Source organism: Epinephelus fuscoguttatus, linkage group LG7, assembly GCF_011397635.1.
Source record: "Epinephelus fuscoguttatus linkage group LG7, E.fuscoguttatus.final_Chr_v1".
In the NCBI taxonomy this organism is placed as follows: Eukaryota; Metazoa; Chordata; class Actinopteri; order Perciformes; family Serranidae; genus Epinephelus; species Epinephelus fuscoguttatus.
The window spans coordinates 3,697,559-3,723,190 of record NC_064758.1 but is presented as its reverse complement, the minus strand read 5'-3'; the positions used below and the strand labels follow the sequence as shown (position 1 = coordinate 3,723,190).

The 25,632-nt window shown below is 40.6% G+C and overlaps 1 protein-coding gene and 1 long non-coding RNA gene across 3 annotated transcripts in view; one reads left to right on the top strand and one right to left on the bottom strand.

Annotated features, from left to right (window-relative positions):
- LOC125892000 (paired box protein Pax-7-like) overlaps window positions 1-25,632 on the bottom strand; it is a 267,516-nt gene that overhangs the window by 47,234 nt on the left and 194,650 nt on the right. The window lies entirely within an intron of this gene.
- Window positions 10,130-12,122, top strand: LOC125892087 (uncharacterized). Its single transcript, XR_007449705.1, has 3 exons — window positions 10,130-10,214; window positions 10,436-10,526; window positions 11,989-12,122. It is a non-coding gene; the product is annotated as an uncharacterized LOC125892087 (long non-coding RNA).

Below are 25,632 nucleotides of genomic sequence, written 5' to 3'. Positions count from 1 at the left end.
TCTAGGAGCGGGTCGAAGTTAAATTGTACTATGTCCCTTAATTGCCTGGGGAAGAAAATTCCTAAATATTTAATTCCCTTATGAGGCCAGTGAAATGATCCAGCTTGAAATAATGATTTGGGGCAGTAGGAAGTCAGAGGGAGGGCTCTTAGACTTTGTCCAATTCACCCGATAGCCCGAAAACCTTGAAAAGGATTTTTTGAGGGACTTCCGGTGACCGCTTGAACCTAATGGCTGCCTGAGTTGTGAGCTCTCTGACAACATCCCATTGTTATCTTGTATTTAAGTCATTGGACATCAAGCAAGCTTTTTTTTTGTGGTCAATTCATCGACAAGCAATTAAAATGCCTAATTTGAAGGGAAAGACAGCTAAACTGAAAGACGAAGATATTAAATCCATCGCTTAAGTTGTAAGAGCTTTGCTGCGTGAGGAGCTGGAAGCTTGTACGCAAGAGGTGGCTAACAAGCTTGATGCGGTGCAGACAGAGCTAGCATCGGTGACTAGGAGGATTATTTCAGCTGAAGGGAAGCTTGCTACCCTGAAAAATAACACTGAGAACGTCTCTGCTGTCCTCTCCGACACGCAAGATAAGTGACTGGGTTTCAAACAAAAGATTGCGAATTTGGAGGATCGTAACAGTAGATGTAACATTCAGGTTTACATTTTACCGGAGAACCCAGAGAGGGATGCCCCAGTGCAGTTTCTGGAGGAAATGATCCCGGTATGGTTCCTCGCTCTGAAGTACATGAAACCTGAAATCGAGCACACCCACAGGATCTACTGTGGTGGCTCCCCGAAAGAAGGAGACCGACCATGGACTTTAATCTTTTGCTGCCTACACTTCTCCACGCGGCAATCAATCCTCTGGGAGGCGAGGAAACACCCGCCCTCAGTCAGCAACTGGATGCTCAGGTTTGCCGCTGACTTCAGTGATTACACAGCTAGACGCCGCAGATCGTTCACACAGGCAATGACTATTACGGACGCATTTGCCCCCATTACCGTTTTAGCTCGTTTCACGGCTCGATACTGAACCAATTTTAGAATGAGTGGTATCCATGAATCATACGCACACATACACATGGGGAAATAGAGCTCCAGTGTCCTTGGCTTACTGAGGAGAAAAAAAAGCAGATTTAGAACTACTAAGTGAAACTCACCTCCTGAAGGCTGATATGAGGAGACTGGCCGACAAATTCTATCATGTCATAGCAATCCTACTCTGCAAGTACCAAGGTCCGGGGAGTGGCCATAGTGGCTAAGCGTAATTTAAATATTAAAGTTCTGGACATATGGATGGACTGAGCAGGATGGATAACTATTGCCAAAGTTGAATATTCTAACAGGAAAATTGCATTGGTGTCAGACTACGTATTTATAGTGGGAGCCAATTTTAATGCTGTATGGAATCTAGCTGTAGACAAATCACGTGCCTCAGAGACACCAGACCAAAGACAGGCCTCTGCTGTGCTGTGGGCCTGGGCTCGTGATACTGGTCTTGTTGACATGTGGCATATGGTGAACCCTTCTTCGAAAGATTTTTCCTTATTTTCCTTGAGACATAAGACCTTTTCTAGAATTGATTACCTATTTACCTCCCCCAATCTTTTTGATAACTTTGATGTTTTGATGCTCTGTCTGATCATAAAGCCATCTCTCTCACTGCTTCACTTAGCAAACTCTCTTCTCGTGCTCCTAGGTGGCAATTTAATACAACAATACTGAAAAACGGTGACTTCTGTATGCAGTTTAAGGAGAAACTCCTTGAGTTTTTAGAGTTTAATGTGGATTCTGTTGAAGACCCCAGGATATTGTAGGACTCAGTTAAGGGTTTCATCAGGAGCCACACCGCACTCATTGCATCTAGTCTACGTAAAGCACACCTCTCCAAACTTGAAAAATTTGAAAATTTATATGTTGACCTGAATGCCTCACTTTAGTCTAATTACACTGAACAGTTGGAACTGCGACTGAAAGTAATTAAAACAGAAATCAATTCTATTCTTAGACAACCCTCCGAATTTCTGACGCACAGGACTAGACAACACTATTATTTCCATGGCTCTAGACCTAGTCACTTATTTACTATGAAAATTCATGCCAATGAACAATTTCCCGTTATGCCATCCATTAGAACCCAGCAGGAGACTTTCTTTTTTAATTTACAGCTTAGGCCGGCCCTTAGGGCCTATAGGGTCCCATGGAATCAGCCACTGAAACAACACCCCTTACCTGGTAGGTCATAACAGCCTTTCAGATCCTGGAATGAGCGGAGACCAGTGTCATTGTAAATTAGCCTGGTGAAACCATCATGATCTTGCAAGCTCATGTTCTTTTTTGCTCCGCAGATCAGTCTGGCCATGGAGTCATAAACGCGAATTCTGGCATCGGTTTTGGCTTACCGGGCCAATCACAACCATTTATTACTTTGGGGTGGATTATTTGAAATCACTTCATCAGAATAGGAGGGACAAGGAGCGGAGTGACTGCATTTCGTAAGGAACCAACATGGGATGCTTGCCGGTCTGTTTACAGTGGCGTTGTGCTAGCCTACGTCACACGTTTCGTTTACTCTGATTGGTTTTCCGTCTTATCCAATTGCGTGAAGGGGCACTTTGAGTGACAGCCTTTGATACCGCCCCTTGGGAATAGAGGAAATGTACAGTCATTCAGTCATCCAGACCCATTCACGTTTTGCGAATTGGGTCTGGCAATGCCAGGCTAATTTAAATATCCCTTAAGGACAAAGGAACTTCCAGGGGCTTTGTCTCTACTTTTTATACCTTTCTACTGAAATCCTCTTACAAGGACCTTCCCTTAGACAAACTGTGGAGAAGACTGTCCCAGAACTGAGACCTGATTTTGATTGGGATTCAGTCTGGGCCAGTGTTTCCCACAGGACAGGAATCTATTCGTGGTGGTGTGGTCCTGGTAGGGGGGGGTATTAAAAATATTTTTCAATACTCATCTGTGTGAAGAAGTAAACATCCAACGTCAGAGGTAATTACTAACGAGCAGAACCACACGGCCGGGCTCCACCGGCTGCAAACCTACGTCACGTCAGCGTAGCGTCGCGGCGTATTCATATGGGCTCCACTGACTGCGTACGGAAGTGACACGTAGAGACACCAGCGGGGTTGTTTACTGTTTGCCGAGAGGCTGCATGTAGGCTGCATGAAATGTTACAGCATTTTCCACCTAAGTTATTACATATATTTGAGTTATCTACAAGTTTACTGTACTGTTTGTCATCTACTCGCTTTCAAATGTCCGCCATGGACATTTACACAATGTCACGGATAAACATGGGTAAATGCATGGAAAAAAATCATCACATATCACCTCTGATAATGGTTTATTCATTTAAAAACACATTGTGCTCGTTTAGCACACTATTTCATATAGTTTTTATCTGCTGGAGGGTCGCGTAGGGGAGCATAGCGCGACAAAAATAGAAGAGCCGCGTAAAATAGAGAGTTGTCGCGCAACAGACGGGGGTTGTCGTGCCGCTCCCGTTGCCAGTGGAGCCGCTGTAATTGATTAACAGGGTGGCGAGCTGCTACGGGACTCGCGCTGCAGTTAACACTACTAACAGCGTGAGTTAATGTCTCTGCACATGTTGAGCTTCCACCTATGTTAATACAGACACAGGCTAATATAACATGATGAGTTAGAGTTGTTTGGACCACTTTTGGACTTGTTTGCCCACGTATTTGTACCGAGAGGTCTTTGGATCCGTTCTGCTACTACGTCTGCTTCTTCTTCTTCTGGTGGACCAGGTGCGTTAAGTGCGTCTTTACAATGCATACCGCCACCTATTGCACCGGAATTGTAACGACAAGCTACATTCACAGACACTGAGTCCCATTATAATGTGTTTATGAGCGAGGTTGAACAGGTAGCGCCAAAAGCAGAAATATCTATATGTGGCGGAGATAATTTATTCGTGGCGCACCGCCACAGATAAATGAATGTATGGGAAACACTGGTCTGGGCTAACATTTTGCTGACCTCTCGTAATCCAAATCACCAGCAAATCCACCTGAATTATGCTCATAGAATTTACCTTACTCCAAGAAGATTACACTTGATGGGTTTTATGGCTGGTCCCCACTGCACCCTGTGTTCCCTGGGGGCTCCTGGTACATTCCTTTACATGTTCTGGGAATGCCCACCTGTTGCTTGTTTTTGGAACAGGATTTCCAAACAATTGTCAGATATATTCTCTTTTACTATGCCTGTATCAGTGACAAAGTTCCTCCTGAATGATTTTTCTCAGCTGAGTACCAGAAAAGACTTATCCTTGCTGGCCTTACTACTGCCAAAAAATTGGTAGCTACCAGATGGAAACACCCCAACAAGCTCTCAGTGAGCAACTGGATTCTCACACTTCTTGACAGAATTTACTTGGAATTGTCCACTGGTCGTGTGATTAAAGTCAGAGAGTCCAAGATTGATCTATGGGTCTTGGTGGCTGAAAAATTAAAGGAGCGGATCTAATCACTTAATTTGTTTGCAGCATTTGTTTCTGGGGTGGCGGGAGGGAGTGGCTTTTGTTGTTTTTGTTGTTGTTTTTTTCCTGCCCTTGTTTTTGTCAATTTGTATTATTATTGTTTTTTTATTTTATTTTTTTATTTTTATTTTTTTTGTCACTGTGTCTTATATATCAGTTATTGTTGTACAATGTCTTATTCAAAATTGAATAAAAATTTGATCACAAAAAAAAAGGATTTTTCGAGGAGGGCAGTTATGGATTTGCCTAGGTCCGTAACAAAAAGCAAATCGTCAGCATAAAGCATAAGTTTGTGCGTATAACCCCCAATTCTGACCCCCAGAAAATCTGGGTCCTTTCTAATTGTTGCAGCGAGAGGCTCCATTGTTAAACAAAACAGCAAAGGAGACAGCAGCAAGCCTTGTTGGGTCCCATGACTGAGTTTAAAATATGAGGAAATTATACCATTGGTTTGATCAGCCACTTGAGGTGCATTGTACCATAATTTCACCCATTTTATAAACTTCTGCCCAAAACCAAAGATCTCTAGCATTTGAAAAAGATAATTCCATTCCATGCAATCAAATGCCTTTTCAGCATTGAGTGAGATGGCTGCAGTAGGTGTATTTTTGTTTCTGACAGCCCACATTACATTAATGAGCCGTCAAATATTATCAGAGGCAAATCAATTACAAATGAACCCAACTTGGCCAGGGTTTATTAGGGTAGCTACAACTCTACTGAGGCAATTTGCATGAATTTTAGAAAGTATTTTTGTATCCAGTGATATCAGAGAAATTGGATGATAATTTCTGCAGTCAGTATTATCTTTGCCTTTCTTCAAGATTAAAGATATTAGCACCTGAGATAAAGTTGGTGGCAACTCTCCTCTCCCAAATGCCTTATTATACATTCGTAACAGAAGAGGAGTGATCTCATCAGAAAAACACTTGAAAGATTCAGCTGTAAGTCTGTCATGCCCCGGTGCTTTACTGGACTGCAAAGTTCTGATATCCTCTTTTATTTTTTCTGCTGTGACTGGGACATCAAGAGACTACCGCTGATCTATCTCCAACGCAGGGAGGTCTAACCCTCACCAAAATGAGAGAATTTCGTCCTTTGTGCAAGATGATGAAGTATAGAGCTTCATATAAAATTTTCTAAATGTGTCATTTATATCAGTTGACTTTGTCATTAGATCCCCTCCCTGAGACTGAACAGCTGTTATTGTGGCCATAGTTTCCTGTTGTTTAATGTAATGAGCCAAAAGTTACCTGGCCTTATCCCCAGAGTCAGAATACTTTTGCCTAACTCTGAACAATCCAAATTCAACCCTCTGTGAAAGTATCTGATTGTACTCGTACGTTAGCTGTGTGACTAGTTTCAAATTTTGTGGGTAGAAATTTTGTTTTAGCTTTCCTTCAGCCTCCACCTTTTTCTCCATATCTACAAGTTTTCTCAGGTTATGTTTTTTCTAATGAGATGAAAATTGAATTGAGTGTCACCTTATGAAAGCTTTAAATGCTTCCCAAGTTATGCCTGCTGATGGGGCAGAAACAGCATTTGTTTCAACAAAAAGATCAATCTGAGTTTTCAACATGGCCTGAAAAGCATCATCTTGCTGAAGCAAAGAATTTAATCTCCACCTTGGGGATTTCTTTGTTCTGTCAATGGGGGCCAGGTTAAGCGTCACCTTGGCGTTATTGGATACTAGTATGTTGCCAGTTGTACATGACAATGTAAATGGAAGTATTTCTTTAGAAATAAAAAAAATAGCCAATCCTTGTAAACACACCATGAACTGCTGAGAAAAAAGTATAATCACACCCAGTAGGATTGAACAGGTGCCACACATCCACCAGACCCAGGGCAGGGAATAGTTTCTTAATTGTAAGAAGTGATTTCGGGGCCCTGGATTTACTGGGGGCACTTCTGTCCAATACTGCATCCATAACAATATTCATATTCCCGGCCCAGATAATTGGATACCTGCCCATATCAACAAGTTTGCATTCAAGGTTGGCAAAGAACATGGAGGCATCGCCATTTGGGGCATGTGTATTAGCTAATGTTAATGTTTTCATCTTTGACCTGTTTAAGACCTCTTAATTGTAATTGCTTATTCAACAGTGTAATTACACATCTGCATTGACTAGTTCCAGAGCTACAAAAGACATTGCCCACCCACCCTGTATGTAATTTTCTCTCACCGACATATGACACTCCTGTAGAAAGGCAATATCATACGTAACAGACTTTAAACTAAAAAGTACCTTATTCCTTTTAGTGGGCTTTCCCATACCATTAACATTCAAAGTGGCAAGGCACAAATTATTGTTATAATGACTGGACATAGCAATACTGTACTGAAATGTTTAACATTGGTAGTGAGCATGTTACATGTCGTTACTGAGACAAATGCAGACGATGACGCCTTTACATAAATTAACTTAGAAATAAAAAAACAACAACACAAACTGTACTGAACCTGAAACTGAACCTCTGTGAGTGAAGTAATCAGGTGTATTATTTTCCATATCAATGTATAGATGAATATAACAACTTGTCACAGCAAAAGAAAATGACTACTGAAAAGATGAGTTACGAGGGGTCATGTTCATCAGCAGTTCCGTTGGAATGGGATAGTTCATTCCTAATGAAATCTATGGCTTTCCTTGGATTGTCGAAGCGGCATGATCCCTCCTTTGTGTAGACTGTGAGCGTGGCTGGACAATGGAGAGCAAACTTGATGCCGTGCTGGTGCAGCAGCTTTTTGCACTCCCTGAAGGCATCTTGTTAAGCCAGGGTTCCCCTGGAGAAATCAGGAATGATCATGACTCGTTTCCCATTCCACCGTACTTCTCCTTTTACCTGGGATGTGTGGAGCACATGATCTCTGTCCCCAGATTGCATGAATTTTGCAATCGTAGTCTGCCTCAGTACACCTGATTCTGTGAGTACGTTCAATTAGCCATCCCCTTGATGGTGCGGTTATGTCCAACATTTTAGACAGAGCCTTCTCCATGAAGGCCTCAGCCCTCAGGAATGCAGACAATGTGCAGATTATTATGTCTGCTCCGGTCTTACATATCATTAACCCTTTCGCGAGGACCTCCAGCTCGGTTTTAGTGCTTGCCCAATATAGTTCCCTGATGGTTGCCTGCAGCCTGGCAAATATTTAGTTAGAGATACTGACTCCAAGTGAGGCTGATGGATAAAAGTGAAAGATATCACTGTGCGAGACTCAGCATTTTCTCCACTGCATCACGTGACTTCCATATAGAGTCCTTTTTTTTTTTTTTTTGAAAAATTGAAGCCCTCTCTTTTATTAAAGGAGGGCCAGGCTCTAAACTTTAAATTGCTTTGAATACAAAAAAGAAGGGTAAGTCACCTGGCCTGGATGACATACCTCCAGAAGTATATTTGAGTGATTTAGGGCCACCACTCCTTGCCATAATAAATACAGAGATGGGGGCATTTGGAAGAGATGCCAATACTGCTTTAATATCATTATCATTCATTATTATCATTATTACCCAACACTCTCATTATTGGCCCATATTGTTACTGAATTCAGATATTAAACAGTTCTGTTCAGTTCAGCATCCTGGTTGGAAATGGTGTTACCAAAACTAGTTCACCCAGATCAAAGTGGCTTTGGAAAAAACAACTTGCACCAGCTACTTTATAATTAAAATGCATCATCTAACGTTCCTTTTTCAGTGGTTGTATCAGTTAATGGAAAGAAGGCACTTGACTGCCTACAATGGTCCTATCTGTAGATAGTGTTTAAAAATGGGATTAGATACAAACTTCATTTCCATGATAGAAACACTCTATGCCATTCCATATGTGTCTGTAATTATGGGTGATTTCTGCTCAACCAGTGTTAAATTTGACCGCTATGTTAGATTTAGTCTTAGTCTTGAGATGAAAATGCTAATTACTTTTAGTCACATTTTTGTCATTTTAATCCTTCATAGTTTTAGTAGTCAAAAATTCAAAATGTTTAAGTTCCAAAAAATTCACGACATTTTAGTCAACTTTTAGTCATTATATTTTCTATGTTTTTTTTGTTTGTTTGTTTGTTTTTTTATCTTAAAACTAATCCAGTGAGGCTAATTCATGTATCAGAAATTAGAATCAGGGTGACAAGTTGTATAAAAATTTCATTAAGACAGTTTATTTCTGCACACTGTAACAAAATGCTGTGAAAAAACAGCCAAATCCTGACGGTAACCTACTGTTTTCCAATAAAACAGTAAGATACTGTGCAAAACATTGCATTCTTGGAAATATTATAGGCAGCTTGCCGTTTTCCATAAAATATAGTAAAATACTGTTAATAACGTTGCATTCTGGGAGTGATGTAGAGTTCATGGCAAAGAAGCCGTGCAAAAACTGAACACTACTGTATTTCCATGGGAGACAGATGGAACAGTGGGGAAGGCATGGACGTTATTTTTGAGGATTATCCACGTGAATCCTCCACGTGGGAGCAAATCGAGGGTCATCCATCTGAGTCCTGCACTATATTGAGCAAATTACATGGTAAGTTGAACTACATTTTATCTGTCGGGTGATGTTTGCTTATTGTAACGTTAGTATCCAGTGCTGACTGGACATGTGGACTTTTCTGGAGAATCACAGAATGGCCGGTGGTCCACGATGGCTGGCTGAACTATTATAATTTCAGAAATCGCGATTTGAAACGTTGCAATTAGATAATGCAAAGGGTGCGACATGAAAACACACATGCGGCGCGTCTGATGGCAGACTCGTGTCATCCGGGAGGGCACAGGGTGAGAGACAACGACAAGTGTTCGAGCTAGCAGCGGGGAGCAGTAAGTACCAGAGAGCCGAAAACAGCCGGAAATTTTCAAAACCCGACGCAGGCAGCACTCGCTCCTATGTGAAATGCAAAGCTGGCAAAGGCACCAAACACTATATGCAGTTATCTAAAAGCTAATGAGTGCAGTTTGTTAACGTCCCCCATAGCAGCAGCTGCAGCTAACGTTAGCACGTCCGCGCCCAGGACATAAACAATGTAATTTAACGTTAATCCTAATGGACCGCAAAACTTTAAGGACACCTTCAACGGCATCTTCTGGTGATTAATTAGCTCATTGGATTAGCTGTCATTGGAGACAACCGTCTTTATTTCACTGTGATAAGTGACTTGTTTAGCTTAGCAAGTTTAGCAGTGTTAATTAACACTCCTGCCAACGTGCCATATAACAGGCTACAACAGTGTGTGGGGTTTATCAATATGTCTGAAAATGTAAAACCAGTAGTCGTGAATTGCAGATTATTAATAGGGAATTATTCAAGTATGCAAGTACAGTTGTGCTGCTAGCAACAACAACATAACAGGAAGAAAATCACGTTTTCCCCCCTGACATCAACACAGTTTGACCTGATGACTGACTGCAGACTGTAGAAACGGTTTGAGAGGGTACAGGGATTTTTCGGATGCTCTTAATAAATAACACAACATTCCAGAGAAATAGCAATGTTACAGTGAGTTGAAAATGTGTGTATTATGCCACAGTAACAGACTTGTGGTCAAAGTAGACTGCTGTATTGTCTGTGGTGTGGAGTTTGACTTGACATAAAAAAAACAGCTCTGGTCCCGACTTAAACTATGTGTTGTGTACTTTCAGGTTACTGGTTTCTTCTGTACAGCCAGGGAGATATGTGAGGTGTGTCCTTCATCTTTCAGTGAGTATTGTACTTAAACTGTATAAATACATTGTATTTGTCTGTTTTATCATAACATTACAGTGTGTGGTGTTGTGTAAAGCTTGCTTTTTTACTGTAAAGCCAGAGAGATATCTGAGGTTTGTCCTTTATCTTTGAGTCTACTTGAACTGTTGAAATACGGTTTGAAGTTATTTGTATATATTTTATCATGAGTTATATGAGTTTTTGTGTGCTTTCAGGTTAGTGTTGTCTTCTGTACAGCCAGAGAGTGCAGTGAAGTGTTTCCTCCATCTTTACTTAAATTGGCTGGGCTGACTTATTATTTTGTAGGTAAGACAAATTTCTGAATAGTCCAAATAAGTTTGCTATATTGTCTTTTGTGTATTCGTCTGGTTTGTGGCTAGAATCATTACTTTGCTTTTATTTTACACATGAATGGGTAATATTAGTTGCAACATTGAATGACTAACTTTAGCAGGGCAAGTTAAAGCACACTTTTGAATCATAAGTTTAAAGAATATTGAAAGTGACTTTGCGACCAACAATTTTTCCGGCAAGCATGCTTGATGAACAGCTTGGCTCTTTGGCTTTGTGCTTTTTGTTACGCAGGCCATTCAATCAGCCTGCTTGATACTCTTCTGCAGAAGAAGGAAGTCATCTTCCTCCAGTAGGGTGCGCAGAACAATCAAGAAGCCTTCAGCAAATCAAAGACAGGAACTACAGCCAATCATATCACAAGAACTGTTATGTCTCATATCACATAGAAATTTAAATTTTGGTTAAAAATATACGTATATATGTATATAAAAAGTTAAAAAATACAGTTATTTTGAATCGATTTTTAATAGATGAAAATATAACATCAGCTCTAAAAGAACATATACAATCTATATAAAAAACACTTCAAGTCATACTGTATATTCAATCCATGAGGTCACAGGGTTTTCTGTTATACCATTGGATACACCATCCGAAAACCTGACGGACTGAATGTAGAGTATGACTTAAAGTGTTTTTTTGTAAAGTACCTCAATTTATTGGATATTTAGATTAAGTTGTTTATGTTCATCTGGAGCTGATGTTTAACCTATATATTAGAGGATCCATTCAAATGTATATTTAACATTTTTGTATATACGTAACCAAAATTTAATTCTCTGTGTTATTAGACATAATTGTTCTTTAATTAATAGTTGTTATTTATTTTGCTTTATTTGAAGTGATCTTATTGGCTGTAGTTCCCATCACTGTCTTTTAAGAAGTTTGATTTGCTGGAGGCTACTTGATGTTCTTTCTCACCCTAATGGTGGAACATGATTGTCTAATCACCATCAGATTGGTTACTACCAATGCTTGGGTTCTAAGGCCTGAAACTTCATCTAAAGAGATTTAAAGAGAAATGCATATTGAGCCAGAGTGTGCAACAGCTTTTACTACTCTTGACTCTACTTCCAGTGATTATGTCTGGCTCTGGCGTAAGTGTTGACTTTTAATGGTTTTACAAGCTGCTTTACAGTAAAGAGATGCAATTGTCTGAACTTATGAAACTGTTGCAGCTGTTATTTGTTTCTAGCTGCTTGATCATCATATTCAAATTACTAACAATTTTCTATGAAAAATCGTGTATGCAAATATCTTATGAAACCACCAGTAGTCATCTCTACAATAGTGTCACAACATTGATATTGAGTTATTCGGGCGAAATTATTTTGATATTTCATTTTGCCCTACTTTATATAGTAGTAGATTAATTTCTATCCAGCCTCTAATCTCAGACTGCCGTGTTTTTCAGGCACTTCATTGGGATCAACCCAGAGAGAGGAACCAAGGCCATTCGGGGCAAGATTGTCTCCAAGAGGACAGGGAGAGTCATTCAGAAGAAGTTTGTCACAGTCAATCCCCGTGTGTCCAGTCTTCTGAAGAACCTCATGGACTTTGAGTGGAATTTGAGTGTATTAGTGTTATCATATTTGATAAACATGGACTGCCTTGTTCTGTTAGGCATGCTTGAAATGTCCACTGTATTGGAAAAAACAGTTTGTTTGTATTAACAAATTAAATATTTCAGTTGGTGATGCCTTTTGTAATAAATGTCGGATGACAGAGTTTCTCATATTTTCTAAGTCTCCTCTTGTGTGAAGAATTTTTTATTGCTGCATTTTAGTTAACAAAATCTTTCAGTTTATGTTGTAGGCCTCAGTAAAATTGCTAATTAAAGTTACAGCAAAGACTTTAAAAGCACTTTGAAAACTAAAACTGTTGAGTTAGAATTAATGCAGTGTATGTCACTTTTGCAGAAAGTTTGATTTTCAAACACTGTTAAAATTTGAACACAGGTGTTGCATGCATTTTGTGTCCAAAAGACCAGTGATACTCACAGTGGTAAGATGCATCATTCCCCCAAGTTTATTAAGAAGTGTATTAGTGTTATCATATTTGATAAACATGGACTGCCTTGTTCTGTTAGGCATGCTTGAAATGTCCACTGTATTGGAAAAAACAGTTTGTTTGTATTAACAAATTAAATATTTCAGTTGGTGATGCCTTTTGTAATAAATGTCGGATGACAGAGTTTCTCATATTTTCTAAGTCTCCTCTTGTGTGAAGAATTTTTTATTGCTGCATTTTAGTTAACAAAATCTTTCAGTTTATGTTGTAGGCCTCAGTAAAATTGCTAATTAAAGTTACAGCAAAGACAGTGCTTGCTTTACAAAAAAATACTTCATGGTACTGTATTTGAGATTATGGTTAAATTCCACTGTTAATAGGGGAAAAAACAATATTGTGGCTACTCTGCTACAGGTATACTGTAAATTCAAAAAAATACAGCACTGTACTGTGTATTAGTACATTTTATTATAACAGTAATAAACTGTAAATAAGTTGACAGTAAGCAAACTAGAAAAACAGTAATTTACTGGCAACCCTGCAGCCAGTAGTCTACTGTAATTTCAAGGAAATACAGTAACATACTGTTACTCAGAACATGGTATTATTACAGTAACACACTGTAGAGTAGATTACAGTAGGAGAAATGTAAAATTAACAGTAAACTACTGGCAACCCTGCTGCCAGTAGTTTACTGTTAATATACATGGCAATTGTTTACAGTGGATCTTTTTTTTTTTTTTTTAATTTTTTTTATTTTACCTTCATTTTACCAGATTAGTCCCATTGAGATCAATGATCTCTTTTTCAAAGGAGACCTGGCCAAAACAGCAGCAGCATAAAAAGTCACCGACATGACACAATACAACAAATACATTAAAAGTAGTATGAATCCAGTACCAGTGATAACATTAAAATACCAACAGACAATGACAAGAACCAACCGATATATTTATCATTGAGGTTATCAGAACCTTAAAACCAGGCAGCGGGATAAGGCTCCCAAGATTCAAGTCTTTATGAAGGCTGTTCCAGGTAAGAGGAGCCGAGCACTTAAAGGCCTTTTATCCCAGTTCAGTCCTTACACTTGGTACAGACAATAGGACAACATCTTGCGATCTCAAGCTATAGCTACCACCAGCTTTCTGAACAATCAAAGAGCAGATATAAGAAGGGAGCATGCCTAGCATGGCTTTATAGATAAACAGGTACCAGTGACTGAGCCTTCGCATAATCAGTGAGGGCCAGCTAATCCTAGAATACAGAGTACAGTGATGAGTCAGTACTGCACAGTTTGTGACAAATCTCAGAGCACTGTGATACGCAGTGTCCAACATCCTAAAACAATGGGCTGGAGCGTTCATATATAAAATATCACCATAATCAAGAAGTGGTAAAAAGGTTGCAGAAATTAGTTTCTTTCTGGCCTCAAAGGAGAAACAGCTCTTGTTTCTAAAATAAAACCCTAACTTCAACCTCAGCTTTTTGAGAAGATTATTCACCTGAGGTTTAAAAGACAGGCAGTTGTCTATTCATATGCCCGGATATTTACAGCAGGAGACAATCTCTAGTTTCTTTCCTTGAGTTGTAACAATATCTAAGGTGTTGTCAGGTTTTGACCTATTTGAAAACAACATTAACTTAGTTTTGTCAGGATTTAAAAGCAATTTTAGTTGAAAAAGCTGAGTCTGGATGATATTAAAAACAGTCTGCAATTTGGCAAGGGCCTCCATGATGGAGGAGGCAGCATAGTATACCACTGTGTCATCTGCATAAAGATGAAAATTAGCTCCACCCACATTATGAGCCAAATTATTAATATAAATTGAAAATAACAGCGGACCTAACACAGAACCCTGCGGTACACCATTACAAATGTTTAACCATTCAGAGGTGAGCCCATCAAATTGAACGCACTGCGACCTTTCAGACGGATAGTTCACAAACCAACCCAGAGCCTGATCAGAAATACCAATATTATACAATCTTTGTCGCAAAATGAGATGGTCAACGGTATCGAAGGCCTTGGAAAGATGAATAAATAGTGCTGCACAGCACTGCTTCTCATCAGCAGAGTCAATTAGATCATTCACCACCTTCATAGCTGCTGTTATAGTGCTGTGTTTCTTTATGAAGCCAGACTGATGCTTAGAAAGAATGTCATTTGCACCTCCTTTAACTGCTCACTCACAAAATTTTCAAGAATCTTAACTAAAACTGACAATTTATAAATTGGCCTATAGTTATTCAAACAACTAGGTTCTCCTCCTTTATGTAGAGGGAGGTCATAGGCTGATTTCCATATTTTTAGAATCGAGTTAGAGCTAACAGAAAGGTTAAAAAGATAAGTCAGAGGTGGTGCAATAAAATCTGCAGCTATTTTTAAGAAAAAAGGTTCCAAGTTGTCAGGGCCAGCAGGTTTCTTAGGATTTAACTTGGTCAAGGCTTCATGTACATCAGCAACCAAAAATGGAGAAAGGCGGAAAGGTTCATCTGTGCCACTTTGGACAGGATCAGGAACTGAAGTGTACACAGAAGCAGAGTCAGAAACGGTGTCTAACAGTAAGCCACAAGATACAAAATGCTCATTAAAACAGTTAAGCATAGTGGGTCTGTCAGATATAGTGCCAGATTCTGTGGCAATACAGGGGGGCAATCCATTTTTATTTCCACTGACAGATAAATAAGCTTTAATAGCTTTCCAGAATTTTCGAGGATCATTCAAGTTTTCAGTGTTAACAGAAAGAAAATACTTAGATTTAGAACTCTTAACTTGAGAAGTAAAACTATTTCTAAGTTGCCTGATATGGAGCCAGTCAGTCTCAGAGTCTGTCTTTCTAGCCTTCGCCCAGGCCTTGTTTCTTTTGTGCAGAAGACTAGATAATTCTGCTGTAAACCAGAGGTTATCTCGGCCCTTCACTCTAAACTTACGCAGAGGTGCATGTTTGTCGATTATTTCCTTGAAATCTTGCTAAAAAATATGACCAAGCAATTTCAGTATGATCGATTAAATAAATTTTGCTCCACTCAAAATAAAACAAGTCAATAAAAAACCCTGTTCAACAAAGTGCTTAGTGTCACATTTAATAATGATGCGTGATTTACCTTTCTGAACCTTTGTGTCTCTAATTGCAGCCACAACACAGTGGTCACTAACATCATTAATAAATACTCCCACAGCAGAGTATTTATGAGGGACATTTGTCAAAATGAGATCAATCAAATACGACTTACTGGGACATTTAATGTTAGGATGGGTGGGACTATCCACAATCTGAGTAATGTTTAATGAGACACAAAAGTCCTTTAAGTCCTCTGACACAGACGTTAACCAGTCCAAGTTTAAGTCACCAAGTAAAACAATTTGTTATCAAGTTGATGTAAAAGGCCTGACAGAGAGGTCAAAGATTCACTGACAGATGAAGGGGGCCTGAAGCAGCCAACTACGGTAACTGCAAGGCCTTTAGACACCTCAATATTTAACGCCAAAAATTCAAATTGTTTACCAATTGATTTTTATAACACCAAGGACGCAGACAACTTATTTTTCACATATATGGCAACACCACCACCTCTCTTAGGTCGGTCAGTACAATATATATTGTATCCATTTATAGAAATGTCAGAGTCAGAGATAGATTTTTTTTTTTTTTTGCCTTTAATTGATAGGATAGTGGGCGGCACGGAGGTGTGGTGGTTAGCACTCTCGCCTCACAGCAAGAGGGTTGCCGGTTCGATCCCGGGCGTGGGAGCCCTTCTGTGCGGAGTTTGCATGTTCTCCCCGTGTCAGCGTGGGTTTTCTCCGGGCACTCCAGCTTCCTCCCACAGTCCAAAGACATGCAGATTGGGGACTAGGTTAAGTGATAACTCTAAATTGTCTGTAGGTGTGAATGTGAGCGTGAATGGTTGTTTGTCTCTATGTGTCAGCCCTGTGATAGTCTGGCGACCTGTCCAGGGTGTACCCTGCCTCTCGCCCGATGTAGCTGGGATAGGCTCCAGCCCCCCCGCGACCCTCAAGAGGATGAAGCGGTTAGAAGATGAATGAATGAATGAATGATAGGATAGTGAAGTGTGAAAAGAGGAGACAGAGAGAGAGAGAGAGAGAGAGAGAGAGAGAGAGAGAGGGAGAGACATGCAGCAAAGGGCCACAGGGCAGAGTCGAACCCAGGCCGCTGCGGCAACAGACCGGTACATGGGGCGCCTGCTCTACCACTAAGTCACCGACGCCCCTCCAAACCGGATCTTGACTTAAAGTCAGCCAGAGTGGCAATCTGGCTGCAATTAGTCGGACCAGGGTTTAGCTGCACGTTACCAGAAAGCAATAATAACAAAAAAATCAGGCATCTTCTTCTTATAGTCGAAGCACACAACGCATCCTTTACCTTAACATGATTAGCAAGGTACAAAAGCGTGTCAGAGTTCAAGAAACAGTCCTGAAGAACCATAATGGAAAGATATCGAGCACAACAACCAGTTAAACGAGCTAGTAGGCTCGGATAACAAAGTAAAATGGAATTGTTTGTGTAACACACTGGAACTTTTACAAGGAACACTCACCACAGGTGACAAGACAGTCATGAGTCCACTCAACTCCTCATGATGAGAGTACTTTTCAGAATTCAACACAGACATGAGGCAGAGAAGAACCAGGATATGAGCCATGTTCACAGCTCCACCAGCCATCACCAAACAATAGATAAGTCCTCAGGCTGCTGAGCAGGGTGGATGGTGAGGGCCTCAGGCTGCAGAGCAGGGTGGATGGTGAGGGCCTCAGGCTGCAGAGCAGGGTGGATGGTAAGGGCCTCAGGCTGCTGAGGAGGGTGGATGGTAAGGGCCTCAGGCTGCTGAGAAGGGTGGATGGTAAGGGCCCCAGGCTGCTGAGGAGGGTGGATGGTAAGGGCCTCAGGCTGCTGAGCAGGATGGATGGTAAGGGCCTCAGGCTGCTGAGCAGGGTGGATGGTGAGGGCCTCAGGCTGCAGAGCAGGGTGGATGGTAAGGGCCTCAGGCTGCTGAGGAGGGTGGATGGTAAGGGCCCCAGGCTGCTGAGGAGGGTGGATGGTAAGGGCCTCAGGCTGCTGAGCAGGGTGGATGGAGAGGGCCTCAGGCTGCTGAGGAGGGTGGATGGTGAAGGCCTCAGGCTGCTGACCAGCCTCAGCTGTTAGCCGAGAAGCTGTCAGCAATGCAGGTGGAGGAGGACCTTGTGGCCTGGATCCTCGACACTCTCACCAACAGACCCCATGTCAGGCTGCAGGGCTGCCAGTCAGAGGTCCTGATATGCAGCACGGGCGCCCCCCAAGGAACTGTCCTATCACCATTTCTCTTCACACTCTATACCAGGGCTGCCCCTGACCAAATTGGGGCCCTAAGTGAAATTTTATTTGCCAGATTTTATTGAACAGATGGCAACATTTACCTCCATAAAAATAGTCGAAAACATATATTAACAACTTAAACTGATAGGCTATAAACTTTAGCCAATATAAGTTTATAGCCTATCAATATATATGACCACCAACTGGTCATTTTACCACTCCTTTTCATCAGAGGTGAATGCATAGGGCGTTAACAAGACATTCAATAAATGTTAATCAGGGCCGCTGGAAAAAAAAAATTCTCCAGTCACTTGAGACAGAGATTCCTATCTAATGAGTAGCAGCTTAGGTGTTTGTGCCACAAAGTTTTATTTCAACAACATACCCACCTTCAAGTGAAGCACGAGCTTCCTCTTGTTTTGCCTTTTTTTTCCTCTTGCTCACTCCTGACTCGTGATGTCTTTTGGACATGTTGACAACTCTTCACCTGCTGCAGCTCTGCAAGTGCCTGCCGGCGCACCCCTCTGATTGGTCAGATGTCGAGTGCTGTCAATCATTGCAGCAACGCATGCGCAGTCATATTACAGGCCTCTTCTCTCCTTCCTAGAGCTCTAAGCGCGCCTCATGGTAGCGCATATGTGCTACCGTGAGGCGCGTGTAAATGCGTCCCCTCGCGCAAAATGTGGCCCCCCATGGAAGATGAGGCCCTACGCACAGTGCGTGTCTGCATTTAGGGAGGGGCGGCCCTGCTCTATACCTCCGACTTCCAACACAATACTGACAAGTGCCACCTGCAGAAATTTTCAGATGATTCTGCCTTTGTTGGCTACATTAACGGCAATGAAGAGGAGGAGTACTGACACCAGGTGGAGCACTTTGTGCAGTGGAGCGAAATCAACCATCTCCAGCTTAACACCAACAAAACTAAGGAGATGGTGGTGGACCACTGACGGAGGAAGAAGAGGCCCCTTGTACCCATTACCATCCGAGGGCAGGAGGTGGAGAGGGTGGACTGTTACAAATACCTGGGTCTGCACCTAAATCACAAACTGGACTGGACCACCAACACCGAGGCTCTCCTCAAGAAGGGTCAGAGCAGGCTCTATTCTTTGAGGAGGCTGAGGTCGTTCAGTGTGTGCAGTAAAGTGCTGCAGGTTTTTTTGGTGGTTGCTAGCAATCTCTTCTTTGGTGTGGCATGTTGGGGGGCAAACATCAGTATGAGAGACGTGGACAGACTGAAAAGGCTGTTCAAAAAAGCACGCTCTGTGGTAGGAGCCTGCCTAGACAGTCCTGAGACAGTGGCTGAGTCAAGGATGAGGAGGAGGCTGAGCACCATTCTGGACAACACCGACCACCCTCTACATCATGAATTAAAGGGTATGAGTGTGTTCAGCCAGAGACTTGTGGCACCACAGCAGTCCACCAAACACTTTGGCCAGTCATTTGTGCCAGTTGCCATCCGGCTACACAACCAGGTGGGGTCAGCGAACCCGTGCAGGACGGAGCGGCTGGGCTAGGAAGCCCACGGACGCTCCGTGACTACCTGCTGGGAGAAATGCATTCTGCACTTGCACCTTTAACCACGAACCCTGCACATGCACTTTGCACACGGACCTGCTCACACGGCACTTTTCTTACACGGACTTGACTTTTTAGTATTAGTATTTTAATATCTGGTCCCGCTCCTCTCGATTGTCCTTTTATGTATTTACTTATTTATTTACTATTTAACTTTATCTATCTATTAATTGTTCTTAACGTTTACTGTTGCTGTTTTTTGGACACCTGAATCTCCCTACGCTGATAAATAAAGGTTCATTCAGTCAGCAGGGTGGATGGTGTAGGCCTCAGGCTGCGGGGCAGGGTGAAAGGTGAAGGCCTCAGGCTGCTGAGCAGGGTGGATGGAGTAGGCCAGGCAGATGCGGGACGCAGTAGTTCCTGGCTAAAGTCAAGTCCCACAATAGCAGGTGCTGGGTCTCAGTTTTCCTTGCTGCAGATCTGGGCTAAAGACTAGCCACACTGCAGCAGCTCCCAAAAACTCAGAGCAGCCCACAAACAGCAGATCAAACCTCTGAGCAGGTGGAGTAGGCCAGAGCAGGGTAGCTTCCGAAAAAAGATAAAAAAAAATATGCACAATCCACAGAGCTGGATGTATACTTCTAAGGGTTGGTAAAACAGCAGTAAAAGAGCTTGAGTGAAAAGTGTCGAAAGATACTAATAACCAAATAAAACTACTTGTAGCAGACAAACACACAACAGAGACTTCACAGAGACACTAGACATGCTGCCATCTTGGATCTTTCTTCGTTTTCTACAATTAATTCCTGCACACTTACAAACTGTCATTTCTCCAGCAGTGTTTGACAGAATAAAGGTGTGATTACAAGCACACACTTCCGGTTCATCATTTTAAAAGCTCAACATCTCTCTATTTATGCTCTCAAAAACTTTGACACCACAAAAAACTAATCTGAGACAACTAGGATTTGTACCCAGGTTCACTGTAAACTCTCACTTAATGATCTCACTGTTAAAAAGCAGCAAATAACTTCATTAAAGCCAGAATTCTTGTGTCCTCTGGTGATTGGTGATTAAAACTAAACTTTCATCTCTGTCAGAGATAACTGATCTGAGTTCAGACTGTTTACTTACAACACAGCTATACTCAAAGATAACTAAGCCTCCTACCTGCCTGTCAAACAGCATCACACTGTAAACCCTCCTGAGACAGTCTAGATTTGTGTGCAGTCTTGCAGGGATCAATAGCCTAGATGTGAAGCCCAGGGGCTGGTGGCTGTTTTTTCTGCTGCTGTTCAGTGGCTAACAAGCAGAGATGCTCGCAGCCACTGCTGCAACTAACAAACTCCACATATCCATTCAGCAGCTCCACCATCCACAGTCAGACGCACACTGCTGATTATTTACTGTTATACCATGGTCTGGGTGAATACTCAATTCTGATTCGCTGCAGGGTGTCCGTTAAAAGGTGTTATAGGACAGCTAAAAAGACAAATTGCCCGATGAAAGGTTCTAAATTATTGCAATGGCTCAACTGCTAGTTTGTAACCACAGCAACGTATGGGGTGCCGTTTGTAAAGTGTCTCACGCTGAAAATAACATCAACATTTTGCCACATTTAGCTTCAAACAATGTTTAAAAAAGTATTGTTATTTTTTTAACGTCACCTTTTACCACATTTACAGCAATATTTGTTAACTTAGAAATATATTAAATAGTTAAATCTAAATATTAAATGTGGCACCTAAATGTTAAATGTTAAATCTAAATATTAAATCTAAATCTAAATGCTAAATCTAAATCTAAATCTAAATGTTAAATCTAAATATTAAATCTAAATCTAAATGCTAAATCTAAATCTAAATATTAAATCTAAATCTAAATCTAAATGCTAAATATAAATATAAATATAAATATAAATATAAATGTTAAATCTAAATATTAAATCTAAATCTAAATGTTAAATCTAAATGTTTTGGGTGAAACTAAATATTTAGCTAATATGCAAATTCACACTGCCGGTCACCGGAAGTACCAAAATAAAAGCTCGAGATGGTCAGACTGTTTATAGAATCAAATAACGAATTAAAACCAACTTATCGGAAATGGACACTTGAACATACATTAGCGTGATAATAACTACCTAAAATAACAAGAAACGTGTTTGGAGAAATTTTATTTGATGTGTACTTTGAGTTGTTAGTGTCCCTTCTGAGGGAATCACCTTGTTGTTTACAAATACTTCCGGGTAGAAAACCAGGCGAGTTTAGCAACATATATATATATGCACATCTCACGTTTTTCACGTCACTGTATCACCGTTTAGACTAATCTGGTGTTTGTAAAGCCTATAAACACTATGACTGAACAAACATTACTATCACGGTCTGAAATTAATAACATGGTTATCGTAGATTAGCGGGCTAACTGTTAGCTGTTAGCCACGTTAGCGTGTGTCTGTAATGACTCACTAACTCTAAACGGTCCGTGAAGAAAATATATTTTCCAGTGGATGTCTTAGTTACAACATGATTGAGCTAACTGGAGTAGTTTAATGTCGTATCCGACAATGGGAGACATTTAACAGATGACGTCCTGGCAGCTTTGCTGCTGCTGCCACTGGTGCTTTCTAGACATCGAGATTTCCCAAAACTGAATAAATACCACACATCGCAACACAAAACTGCTTTGCTAGCTCAATCATGTTGTAACTAAGACATCCGCTGGAAAAAAATATTTTTTTCACGGACCGTTTAAGAGTTAATGAGTCATTACAGACACTGCTAACGGGGCTAACAGCTAACGGTTGTTAGCTTAGCTTAGGTTGTTAATCCCTCCGAAGGGACACTAACAACTCAAAGTACACGTCAAATAAAATTTCTCCAAACACGTTTCTTGTTATTTTAGGTAGTTATTATCACGCTAATGTATGTTCAAGTGTCCATTTCCCCCGATAAGTTGGTTTTAATTCGTTATTTGATTCTATAAACAGTCTGACCATCTCAAGCTTTTATTTTGGTACTTCCGGTGACCGGCAGTGTGAATTTGCATATTAGCTAAATATTTAGTTTCACCCAAAACATTTAGATTTAACATTTAGATTTAGATTTAGATTTAATATTTAGATTTAACATTTATATTTATATTTATATTTAGCATTTAGATTTAACATTTAGATTTAGATTTAGCATTTAGATTTAGATTTAATATTTAGATTTAACATTTAACATTTAGGTGCCACATTTAATATTTAGATTTAACTATTTAATATATTTCTAAGTTAACAAATATTGCTGTAAATGTGGTAAAAGGTGACGTTAAAAAAATCACAATACTTTTTTAAACATTGTTTGAAGCTAAATGTGGCAAAATGTTGATGTTATTTTCAGCGTGAGACACTTTACAAACGGCACCCCATAGCAACGGAGACCCAGAGCAGAGGCAAAGGATTACAACGGGCATCATGAGTTATTTTATCGTTTCATTTAATTTATTTGGTGAATTTGATAATTTTGATGACTGGGATGCAGAAGAAGAGAGGTTAGAGAATGAAAAGAAAAAGGAGAAACGGCACAAGGAGTCGCGGGTCTACACCAATCACAGCCTCCGGAGCACAGCTGTAGGTCGGCTCTCTGACACCGGCCTGGAAACTCGTCAGATCACGACCTTCACGGGACATCGGTGTGAGAGCAGCCTGCAGGCTTATTGGGCTCCGTCAGTGCAGGAGAGACGAGACTGGATCAACATCTTGTTGTCTCCAAATATCCTAACAAGCAGTGCTCAATCTGTCAATCTCCGTCCTTCAAATGCTACTATGATGGACATACCCATATCACTTTCAAATTTCACTATTAATGGTAATGTAGCGTTTAATTTTAAATAGGAAACAATCGTTAATTTGTTAATGTGTTTATATGATTTAATCTCGACTACTATATGCTTGTGAATTATTTGTTGCAATTAAAAACAATTTTGACTAGCCTACTATTTGGATGTTGATTATTTGAAACAAATTTTCTTGGGCCTATAAATGAACGCCAATGAATTATGAAAGTAATATCTCAAGGGTTTTTTTGCACATCATCCTCTGACCACCAGAGTCTGTAACACACAAGCGGTAAGAAGTGCACTGGCTTTCTGAAATAATCATCTTCTGAATAATATCACGTAACGTTTAGCCATCATCTCACTTCCCTTGACTGATCAGAGTCACTCGGGTTTCCATGGCAACGCCTGTGAACTACAGAGATTAAATAATCCGCTCAGCTGTGGCTTGTGGAAAACTCATGATTTTAACTGTAAAACACATTAAAGCATAAATAATTGATTTAATATTCATTTCTTTGGTAAGTGACCATGGTATAAGCGGGTTAATGTCCTTCAAGGTGTCCATTATCAGGAATTAATGGACTTTGCGGAAGTCCGCTTTGCATCGGACGGTTCACGCCTCCACGTCATCCATTAATTCCTTATAATGGACACCTCGTCGGGCATTAAACCGTACCTGAATTACAGCTCACAACTCACATCAACAGCTGTTTTTGCTGGCTGTTCTCAGCTTTCAGTGTCTGATAGTCCACCGCTATCATTTTCATCTTGTCTCGTCAATGAAAATGAAACATAGATCTTGTCTTAGTTTTTTTATTATCAAGATATATTTTTAGCTCCTTATCATCTCGTTTTCGTCATGAAAAAAAGGTTGTTGACGATAAATTTTCATCATAGTTGTCATCAACGAAATGAATACTGTGCTCTACTCCCTTTGGAATTACAAGGAGCAGTAAGCAGGAGGACCCACTAAGCCCTTCAATTTTTATTAGGGGTGCCTGCTGTGGAACACAGGCACAACCTATTATTATTGCTTCTATTTTTTCTTCTTACTCCTCTTCCATACCACAAAATTCGTTCCGCAGCGTTGCCAGCACATACACAAAAATACATCAAAACGTGTAAATTCTGAGAATAGTGTGCTATGACTTTTCTCACAGATTCACCTCACAGTTTTTACAAAATTCGTGAAAAACTGTGAGAAATTTCCCATTCAAAGTGATTGGAGATCGTCGAGAAATCAACGTAAAAACACTCCTCTTTCAGGTCACACCAAATCGCCATACTTTGACACAGAAAAATGATTCAAACTTTAAAGGGCTCACGAGACTCTCGGCTTCATTGCACCAAGCCTGCATTTTTATATGTAGTATGGTTTTTAAGAAATCACTTAGCTTTTGAATTGAGTCTTTCCTCATATGTCTGTTAACACCAGCAATCTTGCAACACACGGACACACGGACCATTTTTTCCAGTTTCTTTTTGTTCTGAAGACTAAGGTGACTAAACCAATAGATTACGTTAAAAGAGAGGACAGATTCAATAAAAGCAGAGTAAAACATTTTCATTATCGTCCGGTCCACATTAAAGCTACGCAGCTTCCTTAAAAAGAACAAACATTGGTTCACCTTTTAACAGAGGGCATATGTGTTTGTATCAAATTTAAGCCTGTCATTCAGAACAGTGCCCAAGTATTTATACTGCTGCACTACTGTTACCATCTCTCCTTTAATCACACAAGGTGCGGGAGGACAGGGCTTTCTCCGAAAATCAGTAAACATTTCCTTTGTTTTGGCCACGTTTATCTGGAGGAAGGACTCCAGAGCACATGACATCATCATAGAGTGTGGAGGAGCTGTAAGAGCTTCTTCTGAACTAACTGCTGTCAGTGCCACAATTTTTGCTTTATATACACAATTATACCTCAAATTATAGGGAAATTTGTGTTGGTCGCACAGATGTCCCCATGGAATCACTCACACTTACACATTTGACTCAGTGAGCTCCAAAGTGAAGGGAGTGGCGATTTTTTTTCTCATTCACTTCTATGTAATCTGAGAGGAAAAATTTCTGGAAAAACAGCTGGGGGCACCAGATTTCTAGCTCACCACAAGGATCACATTTTTGACACCACAAACATCACAAAGATATGTGTGCGTTTGGGCGAAGTTTATCTCTCTACTGGTATCCTCATATTGATGATTGGATGCACAGTTTGGGAAAAGGAGGGAGGAGTTTGAGAGGTCCCATGTCCATTAAAAGAACCCTCTGCTGTGAGCTGCTTTCTGCCTGTCTTGTCTCTCTCAGGTGGCCCTCATTAATCACCATGACAACCGCTCTGCCACACCATGGCAACAGCTCCCCACACACCAACACAGAGACATGTTGGT